At 42.8% G+C, this 19,120-nt stretch overlaps 1 long non-coding RNA gene across 1 annotated transcript; it reads right to left on the minus strand.

Moving 5' to 3' along the window:
• Nucleotides 1-984: 984 nt before the first annotated feature.
• On the minus strand, nucleotides 985-15,951 carry LOC126039511 (uncharacterized). The gene is made up of 5 exons (XR_007506341.1): nucleotides 15,425-15,951; nucleotides 14,668-14,744; nucleotides 10,765-10,894; nucleotides 9,738-9,848; nucleotides 985-2,131 (listed from the first exon to the last, which is right to left on the minus strand). It is a non-coding gene; the product is annotated as an uncharacterized LOC126039511 (long non-coding RNA).
• Nucleotides 15,952-19,120: the final 3,169 nt, after the last annotated feature.

Genomic DNA, 19,120 nt, shown 5'->3' on the forward strand with positions numbered 1-19,120 from the left:
TTAAACAAACTGAATCCCGCTGAAACCCTTTGAGGCTCAAATATATTGCTTTTTTTTTTCTTCCCCCCAAATCACAGATTTTAATAAATGACAGAAGTAGACCATGTTATACAAGGGATTGTTATTAAGCAGACTGGGAAAAATACTAAATGTCCAGTGTCTGCCTGTTCACTGAAAACAGTTTCGTTGCATTGATTGGTTTCACCTTTACCATTTTCATGCCCATTTAAAGATACCTAAACCAAAATGAGTTCCAATGAGGACACAAGCACTGATAAAGTACATCTGTTCCCGTTCAGTGAAAGTGATACCATGGTATTCCGAACTACACACAAAGCAAGAGTAAGAGATTTTATGTAAGGAGCTGGAGAAAACATCTGAGGCAGTGGTCATCCCACTGCCCATGACTGCTGCCATTCTTTGCTACTTGGGTTTGGATCTCCAGCTGATCTTTGTTTGAAAATTTTCAGCTCTTGAATTTGCTCCCTCCTCTGCTCTCTACCTTCCCCAGAAGGCTGAAGAGAAAGTTTCTGCAAAGATCAAGAGCCTATCAATAGTGCCTCCTGTCCTAAGAAATTTGGCATATAATTAAGATTATTACAGCCTGTTTTTAAAAGAAGCTTTTTATAACCCTTTTCCATGTGAAGACAGAACCACTAACCAAGCACAAGGCAATCACTGTACAAACTGATTTCCACTACTGCAGCAAAGGATACTATAAAAGATTTCTTTTTGCCCACCTCCTTTTATTTATGCACAGTAAATTACACAGTCAAGAAAATAGCAATAAACATAATAACAAAGCCTATTGCATAATTAATGTCAGGATTTTTATTTTTATTTTTTTAAATAGTGCATGTGACAACCAGTTTTTGGAGAGCTACCGATCTGGTCACATACAGAAAATTTAATTATTATTTAAAGAGCAGTGGCATTCTTCACCAGGTAAGACACCTGTAGATTATCTCCTTGGAGACTTGAGTTCTTTCAGCCTAGAGTTCATTACAACCTGGAAACCTTCAGGGCTGATCCCTAATGGTAAGCACAGAGTCACCATCCGTGGGCAAGCAGCGATGATGAAGCAGTGTGCGAGGCTGGACCTCCACCACACCCAACATTACCAAAAACATTGACTGGTGCCAGAGCTAGAGGATCAGACTCCTTCTTTGCAACTTTTCTCCTCCTTTTTGCTGCTGGCGGAGCTGCAATACTTGTACTACCCCATAGTGTTGGCTGCACTAGCAGAAGGCGGTAAAGTCAGGGCAATACACAGAGCTTTCCTATAGAGACCTGGTGAAGGTAATGTGCCATCACCTCCTTTTAGAGTCCATCACAGCAGGTTGCTGGTGGGGGGAGTCTCTGGGGACATTACAACAGTATTTAATATGCCATGAGAATATCTGAGTCTATATTTTGCTGTAAAGCCCCAAAACCCACAGAGGAGTATCGTGCAAAACAAGAAAACCACGCTATTTCACAACAGATGAGTTTTAACCAAGCTACACGTAAATGCTGAGCTGTTTTTTAACGACCACCTAGAAACAGTGGCAGAGCAGCCCCTGAGTGAGGTGACACCTGAGTGCAGTTGGGCTGCCCAGGAGGTACTCAGCATCTGGAAAGATTGCACAAACCACTTAGTTAGAAAAACTGCCTTTGAGACTTCCTTTTTCAAAAAAGAATGGTACCTCTACGGACTATGAACATCAATTCTCTCCCCATCAAAGGAAGAATTATTTATTGTCCAGAACCACGGTCACGGAAATAAATGTTTTCAGATTACTGAGAGGGTTATACGCAAGAAGAAAAGAATTCAATTTGAGGTTTTACTTAAGAGGCAAAACTCATTAAGGCCTGGTCTTTTCCCACTGATGTCTACAGCCCTTTGCCAGTGCTTTCAATGTCAGCAGGAGTATGCCTTTCTTACTTGTAAGGAAAGACTGACTCTGTGATGATTACAAATGGAAAGACTGAATAATGCGTGCTGCTGAGAAAGTCCCGTGACGGGAAAATTCCTCATATCTTCTGCTGCTTTCACCATCATCATCTGGGCTATTTGATCTTGCAGTAGCACTTGCAGGGCTGGTCGGTGCCGCAGGGGCCAGCTCTGATGCTCCCAGCTCCAGGTCCAGCACTGTAATTGGAAAGAAAAGAGCAGGTTAAGACAAATCCATCAGAATGGACAGCTAAAGGCAGCAGGAGGCAAACCCTTACGGTGATGGAATTATCATAGCTTGGCTATTTCCAGGTTTCAATTTCCTGCAGACATACAGGAAATATGGGGAAAAAACAACTTAGATGTGTTTCAATTAAAACCACTGTCCTGATCTTCATGCCTTTCAAGATGAAAAAAATAAATCTCAGGGTATCTATATCTGAATCTGGGAATGCATTTTCCTTCTAATTTCACAAGACCTCCATGGCTGCAATTAGCTATTGAGACCATCTGTCTTTTCTTAGTCCTACCTAAGTATTCAGCAGCATTCAATGTCAATGCACATTTAGCACCTCACCATTTTCCCTTTCGGTTCGATGACAGCATCCCCCTAGATGTTGGTGGGAACTGGAATAGGCTCTGGAAGGAGTCGTGAATCTCTGTTAAGCTAATTTCCTTCTCTACAGAGTTTTCAAATACTCACTGTTTTAATCATATGATATTTCTCCAGGAGTTCTTTGTAGCAATCTAATGCACTAAAACATATCACCAGACGAAAATTACCAGAAAAATTCACTGATGTGCCAGAGCCAGCCCACTAAGTTGCTTTAAGAGCTGACGGGGAAGAAAAGTGCTTGTGAAAATGTAGATGAGTGAGTGACTTGACTGGCTCTCAGGGGCCAGGGGTAAAACCACCAGCAATGAGGCACTGGGGGAATAAGAGAGGGTACTGAAAATTCAGCTGCCTCGATGTGTGGGCAAGGATGACTAAAAGGTCTTCTTTCATTTTGATGCTATTTTTCTGGGCAACCACTGATTATATGTTTAGGAATGGAAGAGATATAAAAGAATTAAAAGACTGATTTTTTCTCAGCAGGAAACTGAAGTCTACCCCACAACAGAAATCTTTCTCTATATTTTCACCATACTGAAAAAGTGACTCCTCTCTTTTCATTGACAATATTCTACTTGTCAAGCGAAAGTCAAGTCATTAGCTAATAGCTTCTTGAAACATAAGGTCTTGACATGTAAGGTCTTTGCTTTCAGTTAATGGAAAGAGGCCATCACAAGAGAACTCAACTGTACCCTCCCGGGCTAATGCACCTCAGAAACTGCTGAAAGATGGTAATCAAGATGAGTAGGAATTAAGTATGGCTGTCTGGGGCCAGACTTGGTCCCTATGGTTTTGCAGGATAGAAGATAGTACATCCTTGCAAATTTATTTGTAACATTTTGCCTGCTCCCCACAAACTTATTTTTGCTCATTTACCCTCACCCACCAGTAGCCTAGTCATCCATCAGCCACAAAATTTACCACCAAGACTTATGTGAAGGTTTGCTGCAGAAAGCTAAAGGAAAAAAAAAAAAAAAAAAAAAAAGATAACATGGAAAAGGGGGAAAAAGATATTTTTTCCATTGCTGCAGATATCCCATGCTAGTGCTTCCTACCAAGAGCCACTTTCAGGCTTATCAAAATGGGATAGAGATGGTTTCATCAGTGTGCTACTGCTCCCTCAGCCACACTCTGACCTTGGGCAGGTAATTTATCTGGTCTGTGCATCAGTTTTCCCCTCTACAGAAAGGAGGAATTGAATTTTGCCTTATAGGGGCATGCTGTGAAGCTGCAGAGTTTTAAGGCTGACAGGAGCAGACCTAATAAAGGGAGAAGATACAAGTCCCTGAGGCAAATGCAGCTCTTGGGTGCATCTCCCAGGACTTTGCCCTTACAGTGCATTTTACAAACAAGACCAGAAGGACTTAATAAAAGAAAGTGAGAAAGAGAGAAAGAGAGAAAGAAAGGAAGGAAGAAAGAAAGAAAAGGAAAAGAAAGGAAGGAAGGTAAGTCTTGGTAAAAATTAAACATGAGATTAGCTATCATCTCGCAAAGTCATAAAATTAAATTTAAAACTTCTAAATTATGAGAGCTTTCAGATCAAAATGCTACACAGTAGCTCAAATGGCACAGAAATAAAAAAAAGCATTTATAGCCAACTGCCCTCATGCCAACTACTTCTTTGCAGGCTGGGCTCAGCTTCCAGTTAACAGTTTGCAGGGATCACGATGATTTTCTAAGTTGCAAAAAACTCTGCTCAGGAATCTCCAAGCACCTGTGGTACCACCCCCATGCCGCAAACATGCTGCCGTCCCAGCAGAGCAGCAGTCCCTGCCCCATGCAGGGCATTCCCAGACCACTCGCATCCTGCAGGAATAATGACTGTCAGCACATAAATAACCAACTACATCCCGCTCACCAGGCTGGTCTGCTGTCCTGGTTTCAGCTGGGATAGAGTTAACTGTCTTCCTAGCAGCTGGTACGGTGCTGTGTTTTGAGCTCAGTATGTGAAGAATGTTGATAACACTGATGTTTTCAGTTGGTGCTCAGTATGTTTACACTAAAGTCGAGGATTTTTCAGCTTCTCATGCCCAGCCAGCCAGAAAGCTGGAGGGGCACAAGAAGTTGGCACAGGACACAGCCAGGGCACCTGACCCAAACTGACCAACGGTGTATTCCATACCATGGGACGTCCCATCTAGTATAGGAACTGGGAGGTGGGAGTGGGGAATCGCTGCTCGGGGACTGGCGGGATGTCGATGGGTGGGTGGTGAGCAATTGCCCTGCGCATCATTTGTACATTCCAATCCTTTCATTATTGCTGTTGTCATTTTATTAGTGTTATCATTATCATTATTAGTTTCTTCTTTTCTGTTCTATTAAACCATTCTTATCGTATCTCAACCCACAGGTTTTGCTTCTTTTCCCGATTTTCTCCCCATCCCACTGCGGGGGGGGAGGGGGTGTGGGGTGTGAGTGAGCGGCTGCATGGTGCTTAGTTGCTGGCTGGGGTTAAACCACGGCATCTGCTCATTGATGGACAAGGGCAAATCAATGCACTCCCAATAGGAAAGGAGAGGGACAAGAAATCTGAACTGGGTTCAACCCAGAGAGACCTTCCTCACTGGCAGATGCTGACATGGGCTTGTACTTCCATCAGGAGCATGTGCATACATCCACAGCCCCACTCTCCAGCCATGGAAACAAAACATCTCTGGGATGGCTGTCAAATCTCTACCCTCCTCACTGGTTTTCTGGAGGATTTTTTTGGCGGGTTTCTGGGGGGTTGGCGCTTTTTTCATTTTTTAATGATAAAAGTCTAAAAAGGCTAAATACATCTTCTTTATTTTTTCCCTGAACAGTAAGACTAATTCTCAAAATCTGCAGTTTAAAAGGCATGAGAACTTCGAGATGAGTCCTGCAGGAGTGAGGCACGTTGCCTGACAAGAGGAAAGGGCAGCAAAGGGCGGCAGTACACCACTGAATCGCATGTGGCTAGGATACAAAGCAGCTAGTGAGACTATACAGCTTTCTTGCTGTAGTTAATACAGCAAAGGCTCCCTGAAGGGCCCACTGATAATGGCTGGTTTGATGTGCAGAATCATAAATCCATGCTGTTGTCTGTTCTTCTTGCCATCCCACTCCTCTTGGCTCTCCGGGTGACCAAGTGGTCCCCCTGAAACACCTTGCCCCAGAACATTAATTTATGGCAATTTCTCGAGAAGCAATTCTTGCCAGATATTATTTCTGTTAATTAGGCCTTTTGGCTGCTTGATATGCCGGAAAATTCACATTTTTCTACTCTTTTTCTCCTGCTTTTGAGTTGTTGTATTTATTCAAGATGAAAGCCAGATGTTATATTAATAAGAGAACTGCCTTTCCTGAAGGGAAACATTCATCAGTGCAGAAGGAGACATTGTAGCTTTGCTGTGAATTACTTAAATTCCTCCTTTTTTTTCTTCTGAACAGGAAATCCAAGAAGATGTATTTGAAAGCAATGGTATTGTAACTGCAGAATAAAAGCCATTTGCCCTAATCCCTTTAGAAGCTGGTAATAGGGATTTAAATGTACTGAAGTTTAAAACTGTTTAAATTTGAAGGAGAGACAAACCCAAAATATTTGGAAAAAAAAGAATGTTTGGATATTTTACATAGCAAATACTTTTCAAATACAACACAGATGATTATTATCAAAGCAGCTGGATTATTTTTTTTTATGCCCAGTGGCTATTGATTTTCCTACAGAGCCTCTTCTCCCAAAGCCAGGGCCTTGGCACAAATGAACCTCAATGATGTTTTACTTTATACTGAAATAAAAACATTCTACAAAACAGCTCCTCTTGTATTGTGCTGGATGGGTATACTGTCATTATTTTGATAGAGAGGGTAGGATGGGCCGACTTGGGAACAAGTAATTCATGCAAAGATAAACTTCCCCATGGTACGGCACAGGCAGGTGCTTGGCGGCTCAATGGGGTGTTTATGACACCTGGGTTTGGCACTTGCTGTGGAGCTCTGCTGGGTGCGATGCCTGGTCCAGCACTGGAGGTGCAATGTGCTTGGTGGGTGCCTATTTTTCCTCTGCTCCTCTTACTTCTTTTCCTGGTGGCAGAAATGACTTTGCAACTGACTGGCAGCCACAGTATTTCCCTTGTGAGTGGAGGCAAAAGCAGCCTCATGCATCGCCCCACCTCTTGCCCCTGTTGTCATGGGTGCACTGCTCACACTTATTCGTGTCTGGATCCTTTCTAGTGCCAACCATGGCTTAGAAATTTAATTTTGGGAGTATAACTTTTTAAGCAAAGCCCCAAGCTTCTCACACATCCAAATTAACCCTTTGAAAATATCCCTCCCATGTATAAATTACAATCTTTAAAGAAATAATGTATAAATCAGAGATTTCCAATATCATATGTTCATAAAAACAACCATAATCCTGATACTTCGCTTACCAGGTTTTGGAAAACTTGTTAAAGATGTAATGGAATTATCTGTTTGTATAGAATTTTATATCTTTATTATTAAATATTTCCATTATGCCATTGCTGGAATATTTTTAGAATTAATAATTAATCCATTGTAATATAAAGAAGAATACTAGCATAGCTATTTTACAAAATATGTTCCAGTTGAAAGAGCTAATTAGCTTTTAATAATGAGACCCAGCCAATGGATTTACAAAGCAAGCTACTGGAGCTTAATGATTTCAAAAGCTATCACATTTACAAGTTAATGTAGCGTAAATTATTCATGAGCATCTTATAAATAAGTGTAATAAGTTATTTCCAGAGCTAGCATTGCCTTAAAATGAGGTTCTTCTGAAAAGTGCCTTTAGAAACAGAGCTTTCTGTGATCCCATATTTACTGTGGCTTTCGCTATTTTCACATGAAATTGTAGAAGTTTGGAAGTAGGTCATTTACCAGCCCAGATTTCCTTCAGTCCACATTCCTGCTAAGCCCTGACAATCCCCATGCTTTAGAAGTGAGCAGAGGCATCAGAGGCACTCAGTGTAATGCTCAACATTTCTGATTCCCTCTCTTAATGGCACATAGTTAGGGCTACTAAAACTGGAGAAGCCTCCTCTCTACCAGCAGCAATATTATCTTTGGCTTAGCAGCAGTTAGTGGCACGCAGAATTGAAACAAGAGCCATCTACAACAGTGTGTTGCTATCTCACACTGTGAAAAGCCCTTGCCCTTCCACCTCCCCACACCTTCATCAACACAGAAACCAATTCCAGGGAAACTTCCCCATGTCGAACCCAGCAGAGCCACACAGAGGCATCAGCAATGTCCCTTGTCACCCGGCCTTTCTTTTCATGGGCAGGTTCTGGCTCGTCCAGCAAATTGAGCTAGTCTCACCTGGGTGCAAAGCACCTGGTAAAAAGTCAGCAAATTTTATGAACTGAACAAAATCTTCCCGACCCAGGCTTTGTCAGTCTCTCTCTGGGAAAACGACAGAGTTTTAGTAGCAAAGGGTGAATCGAGCTCATAAAACGTAAAAAAATTGGGGTAGGAGCTGGTTCAGGAGAAATTCTACAGAGAGTTTTGAACCTAAAGGAAAAGCACCAATTTAGAGGGAAGGGTCTCCTAAGGGCAGGAGGAGGCAAAGGTTGGCTTGGTTATAAGGTATTTGTATTTCTAGATAGCCTTGCTACCATTGCCATGCTTGGCCTAGCTCAAGGGATTCCAATTGTCAACAGAAGTAAGACTTCAGCTGCAGATGTTCAGGTTAGAGCTTCAGTTTGTGTCACCCATGGATGCTTTTCTTCAGTGCTCAGAATAGTTAAACTGGTTCATAAGAATTTTTTTTTAATTTGTGAGAATATTTGAAAGGCAAATCTGCTAGTATAGAATCACCTCTGCCAAACATTACTTTCTGTGCAGAAAGAAGTGTTCTAGCAGAGATTTTTTTATTTTATTTAATATACAGTACATAAATCTACAAGTTCTAATTCTAGCTTAAGATGAACAAATAAACACACAGCAAGATTAAGGCAGGAATGTTTTCCCTGTTTAATTGCCTGAATTACATCTTGGCAAAATTCCTGATTTGTTTGTTTTGTTATGGATGGTATTCTAGACATTTTCTCCATTTTGTTATTTCGCTTGCCAATATGGGATCTTAGATGACTAAGAAACATTAATTCCTGTAGAACTGCAGACTTTCAGAAGAAGAACACCCCCCTTTCCATTCAGCTGTCATTATTTAGGATTGTTTTGATTTTGCTAGGTTTGCTGGGGTTTGAAGTCACAGCAAGATCTCTTCAGGCCTCGGAAGGAATTATGTGGTCCTCCTCACATTTCTGCTTTGAATAATTAGATACAAATGGCATTTTTAAAGCGTAGAGGAAACAGCTGATTTCACAATTGCTCACTGAGACCCAGAGAATATTGTATTTTCTCTCAAAAAAGTAACTTGGCAAGATTTATTTATATTATCAGGGAAGATACTTGATAAACTGTGTTCCTCTTATCCACTTGTTACATGGAGAAGCTGTTCAGTGTAAATATGAATGAGCAGAGGTTCATTAGATGCATTAATCTCAATCTTAAAAATTACAACTGCTTCATTATCCAAGTTCATTTACACAACAGGAGGAGCCAAGCTTGAATCAGAGTATTTCTAGCAAAACATGTGCCCCTTAAAGCAGAGATTTTCTCCTTGGGGGTCAGCTCAAGAACATGGAGTCACTCCTCAAGAAACACTAATTATTACCACCAGGGTCTCCAGCTTCCCATATCCGTTCAAGCTGCATTTTAGCCCTGCTTTCTCAGCCACAAGTATATAGCAATCACAGCAATCTGTGACAGAAAGGCAGATACGTAGACATAAATATTCACATGTGCATGATCTGTATGAGCATAGACACATCACACACACACACACAATATTATAAAAGTCCAAAACCTCTCCCCATAGGGAAAGGAAATAAGAGCAAATATCATCCCACTATTAATTAGGAAATTAACCCTACATTTTTAAAAGGGGACAAAATGACACATGAATCCTTACACTTGGGCATCTTCCCTATGGTCACCTTGAAGTTTCTCATCCATGAAGTTAAAGTCCAGTTTTGCAGCAGTAGCAAGCAAAGCAGATGGGTCAGCTAGTCTGCAGGAGGCTAAGACGGATGCCAGCAGTTAAAATACTTCTCTGTATTTGTTTTAGAGGTATGAAAAGCTATTCAATGCATACTCCTCCCAAAAAACCATTAAGGATATTTAGTTCATGAACATTGTTTCTCCTACCAGCTGGGCTTTGAGAGGGCACCCCCATGAAGCTCTGCTTCAAAAAACCAATGGGTGTGATCCACTTACAGGTTTCATAGAAATGATATCTTCACAAGCAATACCAAGGTCCTTGAGGAAGAGACAAGGAGCATTGTCAGTATTTGGGTATACCTATCAAAGTAGTTTCCATAAACATCCTAAAGGCAGATGAAAAAAAAAAAAAAAGAAAAAAAGTTTTTGTCAATCAATTTAAAATACTTAATTTTCAAGATGTTGGGGAAAAAAACCAACCCACAACGTTCTTGCAGACTTTTTTGAGCTCTGTTTTTTCCCCTCCTTTAATTAGTAGTTTATTAAACATTTTAAAACCATTAACGTTTGCCAAGCAGTTCCATCAAGTTCCATCCATCAATGAGTCCATGAGTTTTCATTCGAGTGAAGAACGAATGAGCAATGTCAACGAGGCATTCAGCTAACAGGAACCAGGTGGTGCTTGACACAATATTTTCAAGTTGTGCGTCATCGTGTTGCATTCTTGAGCCTGGTGTGACTTCCTGGGAGCAGTGCCAAGGTCAGGCAAATCATTATTTACAATTAATGACATTTTGAAGATTGTACACTCTTAAATTTCTCTTGTCCTTGTTTCCTTTGAACTCATCTTTGTCTTCTTTTGGTTTTGACTTTAAGCTCTTTGGAACAAGGATAATTATTTTCAGTGTTTGGAAAAGGCCAGAGTCTCTGCAGATCAGCCTGCACTCACCAGAAGACAAATGATGGCTTCACAGACATGTGAAATGGTGCTTTCTTCTTCCCAAGGAGCGGTTTGTTGTTCTCGAGCTGTCACCCACCATAAGATCCTTCATTCACTCCTACAGCACAACTCAGCTCCTAACTGCCTTTCTGCTCTTCCTCAATTGTTGCATCTCTGTCCAGATTAAACTCTCAGCTGCTCTGGAAGTTCCTGGTGCCTTCTCCTCACTACAGGCACAACCCTGCCAAGCAGAGCCCAAGTCCACCTTCCACCCCCTTTCCAAACCTCCCTTACCTGCCTCAGTCTCCACTGCAACCAGCACGGTCCCCTCTGGCAGACAGACCTAGGACCTGAGCACAGCATCCATCTTCCCCCTCCAGGATCAGGGCATGGCTTCATTTTGCAGATTCCTGCTGCATAATATCTGTAAGATGCAATTTTCTTATATATTCAGCCATAAAAAAACTGTAATACATCTCCCATCTGATACAATCTTGCCTCACAAACTCAATCTTGCTGCTCATCCGCTTTCAGAAACCTTTCGTGGACTGCTGCATGGCATGTACCTCCCACCGGCAAACCCAGCCATCCCCCGCTGCCTCGTCACTCACCAATTCCCAGCTCCAGGCAGACACATTGCATCTTCGCAGACAGAAACCTCTCTGATTTTTCCCATTCAGCTCCTTCAGGTTGATTTAACATCTTATAATAGTATTTTTAAACGGCCTTTTGGGCTGAAAGGCTTCCTGGGTGCCTGCACCATTACCCATTCACTGTATGTACTCTAAACATCCCAAACCATGAACAGACAAATTAGACTATTATTTCCTGCGACCAGGGAAATGAGCTTTACTATTAAAAAAAAAGATTATGGTTTCTTGCTCGAACACAATTTAAGGAACATGCAGAACAAGGAAACACACCAAGTGGACATGCTTGGGTATAATTTCCCTAATGCATCTGTTCAAAGACGGGCTGTTGATATATGTTTTCCTTATAACAAGCACTACTTGAAAAACATTTTTCTCCTTGTCCTTCTTCCTAAAAATCTTCAGCAGTTTGCCATTTTGTAATTATTTTGTTATCTCCTGCATTTGTAGTACATTAAATCTCCCATTAGTTGCTTATCCACCAGGAATTGGAGATGATTATCACTCTGTTTCTTTGAATTCTATGCTTTGATATGATAATTTACTGTCTAGATATTATCACTAAGAGTAGGAGGAGGCAGCCTGAACACCCTGGCTGTAATTTGATGAAGGATTTGTGGCTCTCCTTTTCAGTTCTTCAACCATCAATCTGCCCTTGCAGGGGCTTCACGTAACCCCCGCCATGAATTACGTTGTGGCACAGGGGGAGAAGTGATTATTCCAAAACATTACTTCTAAGTCAGAGTCTTTAAACAGTGTCTACAACCTGTATGGGAAGGGATGGTAGTAAAGGACTTGTTTACAGCCCTGAATGCCCACTTGCTTTGGAATTTATTAAGTAGTTAAATGGCACAAGTGGTAGTCAGAGCTTGTATTTTATGTCCTGTTGTAATTCAGTTGTAACTCCACTAAAAAGGTTGTCAGCAACCTTTACTAGCTCATAGTGTGTATCTGAGGGAACAAAAGGGAGCTTGTTTTTCACTACAATTTATTCATTTATTTATTTAATAAAAGGCTAATGACAGACAGGTCTCCCTGCTAGCAACACATATCAGAACTATAACTGAGCAGAGGGGTAGCACCAGAGTTTTCTGCTTGCCCAGTCTTTAAGAAAATAGCCGGGTTTATTTTTGCAGGCAACACGAGCAAAATTCATCCATTCACCTTAACAAATGTTCACCCCACAGTGAAGGTCCCTGCCCTGACCCTGTATCTCATTTTGGTTTAGGAAGAAACGAAGTGCGTGCCCCCCCCCCCCCACCACCTCACAGCACATCCCTGCAAGCCCCTGGCTTTGGGCTCAGCCTCACATTGAATCTGCACTGCTGCCAGAGGGAAGGCAGGCCCGAGCTAGCACTACGGTTACAGGGGGAGATTTCTGGATTCAATGCAAGCCTAGACTGAAATAAAGTCCCTTGTCAGCTGCATGTACAGAATGTCACTCTCACCAAAGCCAAATTCCCATAGTTTTGTAGTCCCCAAAACAGGCTGCCAGACTCCACCTGAGGCAACATTTTTATGACCCTTTGCCAACATTGGCTAAATAAATTCAGAAGCAAGATGATGACAAATATGATAATTGGAAGCAATCAAAAAATTCTGCCTGTTTGTATTTTTCAAGACAATCCCTGTTTGTAAAAGTTCCCAGTTCCTGGACTCCTCAGCTCAGCAGCTGCTTGCTTGGTTGCATAGCAACTTTCTCTTCTGCCTCTGCTTGCCAGAATCAAAAGGCCACGTGTTGCATAAAATAATTAAAGTATTTCTTGGTTCAGAAGGACTGAAGTTCAAGCAGGCTGGCTGGCACATTGTTCCCTGTGCTGGTCTCTGACTCTAAACTCCCACCTTGACAACAAGTGATATTCATAGCATTGAAATCACAGACCTATAATTTTCTTTTTTTTTTTTCTTTTTTTTTTTTTTTTTTTTTAAGGGCACAGTATGGTCCTTCCTGTGACTGGGCATCTCCTGCTCTGAAACTAAAGATGAAAGAGGCACCTGTACAAGAAGACAATGATCCAGCATACAGTGGGACCATCCTGTTAGAAAACCTGGGTTTAGTAGCATCTGAATTAGAAGACCAAAACCTCTCTTGGTCTTCCCCAGTAAGACACGTGATGGCTCTTTAATACTGCATAAAGATGCAAGACCTGACTGCGACAACAACCTCCTCTCTGGATGCCAGTCACGAAGGTGAAGGCAGTCAACTCTGAAGCCCATGAAGTACACAGACAAGCCCGGGCTCCGAGCCCTGGCATGGCCAGACTGCAGCATGCCATAGCCAGATGACAGCCTATCAAAATGTGACTGACACAACTTTTGTCGATTTGGTTGGCTTTAGGACAAGACCGGTCGTGTTTCAGCACGTGGCTGAAGCACGGTGAGCTCTCAGGGTACCTCACTGGCTCCTTGCAGGACTGTGCTCTGGGAGGTTGGTGGGCGACGACCATTTTGATGGCCTTTCATGTATTTCTGCCTATCTGCGCGTTTCCTGCCAGTGCTGTACCCTGACAGTGGACACGGCCTTTCTGGAACAGAGACACCCAAGCTGTGTCCCAAGTCACTGCTCTGTTTTATGCTTTGTCCATAAAATTGGTAGGGATGGACAATTACCCCACATTCTTCCCAGCTGTCACAAGCATAGCCATCTTTAGGAGCAGTCCAACTTTCAATGGAAAAAAAATCACCCTAAAAAGATACTTTTTTACAGGATCTTTAGGGCAAAAACCTGCACAAACATAAAATGACAAATGACTGCCTTTGATGGAAATATGCAGATGCATCCATGCAAGGTCCCAGCCCTGCTCTCCTGTATTCCTACTGTTCCTGGGAAATGGAACCACAGATTTAACACAGTCATGGTCTCATTTAATTAGCCTTACAATTAAAACTTCCCCACATATTTTTTGCATCTCATAATTTGCAGAGCACAATGTCAGCAGAAAAGAAATCACAGTGAACAGTAACTCCATCCCCGTGGAGCAAGTCTGAGTTGCCTGGGCAATCCAGTCTGGTCCTTGCCGTCCTTTTAGGCCAGGCTATCCATCACCAGCACCAGTGTTTGCTGCCAAGTGGCTAAGAAAAGCTCTGGCCCAGCAAGCAACCATAAGAGCTCAAATCAGCCACGGTCAATCCTCTCCACTTCGTGTGAGGTCAGCTGGCAAATACGGCTTCCTGTGCTGTGGACATGAGCAACACACAAAACCTCGGCAGTTTAGGGAAAGCTTCACAGCGGATCAGCCAAAGTGCCTGGCACACAGCTTCTGAGCATCCCGCCGCTCCCTACCAGCTGAGCCAGAATTGCCTCCTTTCTTCCCCTTTCCAAAACCCTGCACGCTCCCAGTTCTTCTTTCCGAATCCAAACTGGTTGCTCAGACGTAACATACTGGAGGACAATCGGCCCTATCTTACATCTACCCATATCCCCTGGTGCAGGTCCTGCACCAGCTTCAGAGGAGTCACACTTAATCTACAACACCTTGAATGAAATGAGAAAATCTGGCTATTTTCATCATCCATCCCTTTCCCTAGCACATAAAAAGCTTCTTACCTTGCTGGAAATATGTTGAAATCGCAGAGTTAAAGCACCTAGGAGCTTCCAAAGATGAGTCCAGCGCTGGATTTGATCTGAAATGTGCAATGAAGAAAAGAAGGGCAAAACCTCAGATCTTTCTTCTTAGTCTCTTTACATCACGAAAAGACACATTTTTGAAGGCTCTGTTTGCATTAGTTTCATCCTAATGTTCTTGCTTTTTTTCCACACAAAGGAGGTGTAAAAACCTTACAAAAACACAATCCTCAAGAACTGCTGCTTACAAACAACCTCCTCGCTATTTTCCTTTATTGATGAGGGAACAGAAAATGCACAGAGACCACTAGTAAATTGAATTGTCAATTGTAATTATGTCTACTTACTTTGAAAGAACATGTAAAGAACTCTGTTAGATTTTTACTGCAGACAGAGTAAAAAATTAAAATCATTACTCAATTATCTCACATCAAATTACAAGAAAATTTAACAAGACCATTTTATCATAATGAATTCAGACATATGTTGCTCAGAAATCTGCTGCACCAGGATTTTTATACATACATAGATATGTAGGGAAAAGAAGACCAGCATTATTCAGAGGCACAGGTTCCGCAGACAGGAGCAGGTGCCTGGTTAGTGGCCAAATGCCCTCTGACAAGCCCTGCCCTTACTGCTAATACACAATGAATTCATCTCCTTCATAAACACCTTGGACTCATAGTGCAAAGTGCCTGGTAGGAAGAGAAAAGGAGGTAACGGAAAGACCAAACTTTACCAACACATTCCTGATTTTGGGTGCCTGCAGTTTGCATGACCACCCACAGATGCCCCAGGTTTCCTTTCCCTGCATCTCAGTTCAGTTCACTGGGGGTTGAAGGGTCTTCAGTACTTCTTGAAAAAAGTCCAGTTGCGGTAGAGCAGCATCAATCTGTTAGCCAAAAGTAGTTGGTGCCTCTGAGGTGTATGCATAGATCTTTTTTTCTCTCACCAGAAAAGAAGTGGGGGAAAAAAAAAAGAAAAAAAAAGAGAAGAGTAAACATATGCATGTTGTCTACTTGGTCAACAAAGCTGCATTAAAATAGGTAACATTAAGAATATGAATATTTACTGCCCAGCTAAGGAGCAGGGAGAATCGTATGTCATCCCACACCTTCCTGAACATCTCTTCTACCCTCATTTTACTCCAAAACAGAGTGCCCCAGTTGGCAAGCAAAGCCCCAAGAAGCAGCACCCAGAGCTAGCCCTAGGCCTTCTGGGAAGGAGGTACCAGCTGAAGCTGGGAAACAGGGCCAAGACCTGCCAAATGGGGAAGGGGAAAAAAGGGCTTTTCACCTAAATCCAAAAAAAGGGGTTCAAGCAGTTTCATGTTGGATTGGGTTTTTCTGCTCAGCAAGGACAGGCGTCTCGGCCCTCTGGCCCACAGTGATGTGAATATCCAAAGCAGCAAAGTGACCTGTGCTTTCCTACTGCACCATCACAGGCACAGGCACCTGCCTGCCCCTGCGTCCGACCCCCTCCCTGGGGTCTCTCAGGCTCATGTTTTGAAGGGAATTACATCTTTTGGCATTTTGCTCATTTTGCATTCTTTCTTTCCCATTCTGCATTACTATAAGCAATCACCAGCTGCTTTCAGGTTTTGTTTTGCAGTTTAGCACGTAATTTAAGGCTTTATACGTTGATGTTTAACTACACCCAGGTCACCTCCTTTCAGCTGGGGAGAGGGAGGACTTCAGCCCCTACTCCTCTCTGCATTAGAGAAGGGAAAATTGCGTGATGTGGGGTTGATTGCCTCTTCCCTTAGAAATACCCAGGGATGGGTGGAAACTTGAAAGGCCGATGGCTCTCTTTGCCTTTTCTGCTACAATTTCCCCTTATACACCACAACAAATTCCAGGGAAAAAAAGTACTCTCAAGCTCCCTAATCCCATAAGCATGTCTTCAACCCTGTGAAGATTAAATTTGAAGAGGGAAAAGGCACAGACAGGTCACCTTACAGCAGGGGCAAACCTCCACCAGGAAAAGCCCAGCTGCGTACGGACCTAGAACAACCAGCATCCAAGAGCAGTAATTTGGGATACTAATTGATCTGCAGGTACCTTCTCAACTCCTCTAACATATCTTTCTAAATAATGTCTGGAGACCAAGGCATATATTTGCACAGGGCATCACTAATATGCAATTTATATGTATGTGTGTGAAGCTAAATACGTGTGCTAATTAGCAAGTATTGATTTTAGAGGGGATTAGGTATCTAAAGATTTTTTAAAGTCTGGCTTCAGCTGCAAGATGTAGCAATACTCTGCTCTGAATAGTTAGCAGTGCATAAAAAGGCTGGCTCCTGATCACCATGAGGACACAGAGAAGATTAAAGATTATCCCAGAAACAGTTTGTTTCATTAAAATCCAATATGCTCCAAATGATTCTTTCCACCCACATTTCTTCCCAACTGTCTGACACCTGTAGACCGACCGTAAGTGCACACACGGAGTCGGCAGGAGGCTGGCTGCAGTTTCTTGAGAGCTCAGCATTTAAATGAAACAGTTATAAAATTCTTCAGTCATCCTTCCAACGTAAAAAAAATAAATGTAAAAAAATACAAATATCTTTCCTGTCCCTAAAAAGCTTCCCCACCCAACAAAGGTCTTGGTGCCCAAGTGCCGATGTGCCCATCCTCGGCTGCAGAGTGACCTGCTGTACCCGTGTGCTCTCAGGCTTCCTGTGCCCTCGAGCTCCCCGTGGGTACAAGAGCTGTTCGAAAGGATTCCGAGGAGCACAGCCACAGTCTGTTCTCGCTCGCTGCCTCGGGGGATGCGAGGATGTATTTCCTCCATGTATTGTATATTACCTTGGAAACTACATGCCATCTGATGGGCATTTACACACAGCCAGGACGTTTCGCTCGTCTTGTGAATTTGCCTTAAATCCTTCTGTTACCTTCATATAAACACTGGCATGATCTGGTCTGAAAGATGTGCTACAGCTGCTGGTTAGGCCAGCTGTGCCTAAAGCAGCCCACAGCAGACAGAGGTGGGGAGACACTCAGGCTAAAGAAAGGGTGAAAGAATTCCAAACTTTGGCTCTTCAGCTGGGGTAAAAACCACCACTGAGCAATTTCTATTGGCCCAGTGTACTCAGGTGAGCAATTCCTCTGTGCACACAGCCCATCTGAGGAAGTAAAGGGGTTGTTATTCTGAGAAAAAAACCACCGTATTTTCTTTCTCACCCTCCCCCCAGTCCCATCCTGGAGCAGAGCTGGTGGTTTACGGCTGCTCAGCATCCGCAAATCTTCGGGCTCTGGGCAGCGAGTTGAGCTCCACTCCTGCTGCTGCCTCCTTGGTGAACCCCCTAAAAACCCCTCAGCGAGCAGCACAGAGCCACCACCCACCTTTGCCGTTCAAACACACGGGCTACGGCAAAATGGGGAGTATCACCCTCATGCTGTTGAGGCCACCTAGTGCCATGGGGAGGTCAGAGGGCTTTCCCATACATGCCTGCCTCTGAGCTCCCGTGGTGTGCGGGACCACTCATCAGAAATGAAACACCGGGTGAGCAATATAATTTCCCTCTTTTTTTTTTTTTTTCTTTAATGAATGCAACAATACCAGCACAGTTATGACAAAAGATTCCCTCTGGCAAAAGAATCATAAAATAGGAATATGATAAACCCTCTGTCTGCTCAGAGCTGTATATTGGTTCTGGCATTTTTATTTTTTTTCAAATTCCACTTCAAAGTACATAAACTGGGGCCAAAGCTTATGGAAGTTAGTTTATTGATCTTGAACAGGATTTGCTCCTGTGAAATGTTCATTGCAGCTCCTCCTACTTCATAAGTGTAGAAATAGACATGAAAATAGCCATAGAAAAGCAAAGATTCCTCAAGCCATTGCCCCTGTCATCTCTTTAGGGGCAAGAAACAGTCTTGCTCACCTTCTTTTGATCATCTTTCCACCAGTATTGGTTTTAGGACTTCTATTTCCTACTGAATAGTATATCGGCAACCCAAGACCACACGAGAACAGAAAAATTTGGCAGGGCTTTGCTGTACAAGAATCATTGTTTGGAGGGACATCAATATAAGATAAACAGCTCTCACAGGTTTAAATACATTTTTTGAAAATGAAGTCTAAGGAATAGCAGTGCAGCGAGGTCAAGTCTCCAGATCTCACTACATGCCGTTGTTTCACACCCTGCCCTGTGGCCACCAGCCTCAGCCTCCCCTCCGGAGGACGGTGGTTCCCAACAAGCAGGGGCTCTGCCTCCCCCTACACAGAGCGGCCTTCGTTTTTCCACCCATTTCTTAGCAAAGAAAAACAATTAGAAATCACCTTGCAAACTGTGGAGGGTTGGTGAAAGCTGCTGCTGCTCATACAGCTGGAAACCGGGGCTGAACAAAGAAGTGTGATGGCAGGAGAAAAGGAATCTTTTTAGGTATGGTGGGCACAGGCTTTTCTAGCCCTTTCTGTGCACCTG

The sequence above is a fragment of the Accipiter gentilis genome, chromosome 6, assembly GCF_929443795.1.
Source record: "Accipiter gentilis chromosome 6, bAccGen1.1, whole genome shotgun sequence".
Taxonomy (NCBI): domain Eukaryota; kingdom Metazoa; phylum Chordata; class Aves; order Accipitriformes; family Accipitridae; genus Astur; species Astur gentilis.